Below are 3613 nucleotides of genomic sequence, written 5' to 3'. Positions count from 1 at the left end.
CTCAGTTTACTGTTAAGGCTACAGTAACCACTTACTTTTCGAGAATTGCATAAATAACCTTTAAAGCTTACAAAATTGACGAAAAATTACGAAAATACCAGTATAACCTAGACTATTCTGGATAAAATAGCATAAATAACCTTTAAAACTTACAAAATTACAAAACTGACTAAAAATTACAAAAATGCCAGTCTAATCTAGACTATTCTGGATAAATAAGCATTCAAGATATCTCTAGAACAGAAATTTCAAATTCCCTACTGACACCAACTATAAATATGTGCCATTGACATCAACGCAGCTAAGCTTCAACATTGATAACAAATTCTCAACGAAGTCCTCTGAATTTATTCACACCTGTTGGAAGCAAATAAACTGTGAACGAACATAAAAAAAAAAAAAAAAAAAAAAAAGAGCAATTCAACAAATTCTCAACGAATTCCCAATTAATCTTCAATCCTGAGCAGAGCTTCTGAACTTACTCCTTTATTCCCACCTGTTCGAAGCAAATTAGTTGCATCTATACATCTGTGACCTGGGTAAGTATCTATCTTCAAAGTTCATTCAGTTTTTTCTCTGTGTCTTAGCAATTTATCCTGGTCATTGCTGAATGAGATGACTTGGTTTATTGTATGGATAACTCTACAGGGCATTGGTGGTGACTGATATAAAGGCTTATATCTCAGGTTAGTAACATAATTTGTTTGTGATGTCTCATGTGTATTAGAAGTCTAATAATTCATTTAATCTCTAGGTTTTTAATGGTCTTATGTGCATCCCACGAGTTTATAAACTGAATAAAGAAGAGAAGAAATCCTAAACATACAAGAGAATCTCATATTGAAGATTCTAACCTGAAAAAATTCTAACCTGAAAAAAGGAGATCAATCAGCTTATATAATATTGTATCTCTTCCCCGGGACAGCTTCGTGGAGCTGATACCAAGACCCATAAAGTGTAGAGCTGCCATATATACGCGACGGTCAACGACAATATTCCCCAGCTCCTGTATATCAATAATTAATTAACCAAAAGAAAAGGTGTATTATAAAACATTTATAGTTGTTCAACTGCATAGCATCATCATAGTAACAACTTAAAGCATGCAGAGACAATGAGAATTTTTTTTTTTTTTTTTTAAGAATAAATTATAAGTCTACATACAGAATCCACAATTCCACATGGAGTAACAAAGGCTTTTTTGAGACTGTGCAAGTAACTTTGGGTATTGCTATTCAGGTTAAAAACGCCCAGCAATTTTTGAAGTATACAAAGAGAAAAAGACAAATCAAGAGTTAAACAGTGGAAACAATGAACTCAATATAAAACTACAGAGGGAAATAAACGACTAAACCAAAACCAAACTCAATTAAAAAAGTCTCAGAATCCAAATCACGCTCAGATAAACTCGTTAATAAAACCGTCAAATCAGCAAACAGAGATCAAACAAACGAACATCACACACACGCTACAAGAATCATCACAGGATCGGAACTTAATAAACCAAAATCACAACAATAATCAGATGAGAATCATCAAACACTCGGAGCCAACCAAAATCAACGAAAATAATCAGATGAGAATAAAAACACGCTCATTTATCCGTATTGGAAAAGTAAATCACAGCATAAATTATAAGTTATCCGTACCTGATTTTTCACCTCATTAATCTTCTCCTTCAGGCCACGCCACTCCAAATCTCCATCCTGTCTACTCGGTCTGATATCTGCTTTAGAAGTTCATTCGAAATCAAAATTCTAATCTGAAAACAAAAAAGAGGATGTAGCAAAATCCCTAACTTAACCTAACTAATGAATACTTAATCAAAGAAATAGAAATAAATCATAATTTAATCATCATCCTTTCCGAAAATGGGATTAAAACCCTAAAAAATTACCATCAAATTAAAACGTTTACCAAAGTTAATCACTATCAAATCCGAAAACCAAAGAACTCTCAACCGAACTAAAGTAACCCAAAAATTATACCGAATATAAATCGAAAAACATTCATGAAAGAAAAACCCTAAACTTTAAACTAGAAATAAAAATCGTAATTTCGAAACCTTACCCTAATACATACAATCGCTTGGCCATCTTCTTCTTTATCTTTTGCCATCTCGATCGCGTTCTCTCTCTTTCTCTATCTCTTTCTCTTTCTATGCGTTTCTCTCTCTCTTTCTCCATCTCGATCTTTCTGGTTTCTTCTGTCGATCGGTGTTTATATTTTCCTTTCTGTTCGTTCTCCCTCTCTCTCTATAGCTTTCTCTTTCTCTCTCTCGCATCCAATTTTATGCGGCTATTTGATAACTTTTTCCCACGTTCCACTAAAACCTTAATTTGTCCCAAAATGCCACCATGACAAGAGTAAAAAGTCAAGTTTGCCCTTCACTATCTATTTTCTTTACAAATTGGCAGACTTCTTTACTCACCCATTTTCTCGTCCAGTACATAGGTATCAGTCTCTCTCTCTCTCCTCATTCGTCTATCTCTTCTCTCTCTCTTCCAGTCCATCTCTTCTCTGTCTCTCTCTCTCCCCCATCTCGTCCAAGCTCTCTCGTCCAGATCTTCTCTCTCTCTCTCTCTCCCCCACTCTCCCCCATCTCGTCCAAACTGAGAAAACTCGTGAACACAGCTCAAAAAATTCGTCGGAGGAGCTCAGTTATCGTCGGAGGAGCATTCCGAATGTCAACCCAAAAAAAGAGAAGTTGCAATCCACGAAATAAAACCCTAGGTTCGTTTTTTTTTCATTTTCCGGTTATAAAAAAGCTTTTCGTCTTGAAATAATGAAGTTTTTGTTGTTTAAAAGCATGGGTTTGTTATGGGTATTTTTTGTGATTTTTGAAAGATGACGTTCATTATTTGTTGACATATATGTCAACAATGTTGACATCAGATGTCAACATTGTTGACATCTAAAGTCAACATTGTTGACATCTAAAGTCAATCTCCAAATAATAACTCTGTTTACTTTTTTGTATGCAGTGATGGATGATATTTATTTATTATTCAAGCACAGTGGTACTTGGGTTGAACCTGGTCGGTATCACGAGAAAAGATCTTTCGGAATCGTGGTGCCGTACAACATCAACTTCGCTAGTTTGATGCAAATCATTTACACGAACTTGCGTAAATCACCATCCACTCATACTGTTGGTGTTGCATACTCGATGGCTGGTGCAGTGCAGCCTGTTGAGATAACCAACGATGACACGCTCAAAGGTTTCTTATATTTGCGGAGAAGACGAGAAGATGACATGGAGAATTTTCAATTGATATTGGAAGTAAATGAAAAACAATCGGGTCCCGATTCAGCAGGGATTGGATCAACTCCCAACAGCCGTGGTAGTGGTTGGTATTGATACTCGGATTGTTGACATATCTATGTCTCTGAACATGGGAATCGGTCTTGTATTTGTCTCTGAATAGATATCAACAATGTTGACATCGACGATGTCAACATTGTAGACATATATGTCAACATTGTAGAAATCTATATCAACAGTGGACAATGATGTCTACAATGTAGACATCTATGTCTACAATGTTGACATCTATGTCTACATTGTTGACATCTGATGTCAACATTGTAGACATCAGATGTCTTCATTGTT

General features: G+C 35.4%; 1 long non-coding RNA gene across 3 annotated transcripts; it reads right to left on the bottom strand.

The window, feature by feature from the left end:
* LOC149387477 (uncharacterized) lies at positions 1–2296 on the bottom strand. 3 transcript variants are annotated; one of them, XR_016301079.1, is made up of 3 exons: positions 1662–2296; positions 855–1006; positions 1–357 (listed from the first exon to the last, which is right to left on the bottom strand). It is a non-coding gene; the product is annotated as an uncharacterized LOC149387477 (long non-coding RNA). The 3 variants fall into 3 exon arrangements; XR_016301077.1 differs by having other exon boundaries at positions 1–375; positions 871–1006; XR_016301078.1 differs by having other exon boundaries at positions 871–1006.
* Between the last annotated feature and the right edge of the window lie 1317 nt (positions 2297–3613).

Source organism: Urtica dioica, chromosome 8, assembly GCF_054948205.1.
Source record: "Urtica dioica subsp. dioica isolate 48M chromosome 8, U.dioica_male_clone48M_v1_H2, whole genome shotgun sequence".
Taxonomy (NCBI): Eukaryota; Viridiplantae; Streptophyta; class Magnoliopsida; order Rosales; family Urticaceae; genus Urtica; species Urtica dioica.
Note: the sequence above shows the minus strand (reverse complement) of the source record. Positions and strands in the feature narration are given on the sequence as shown.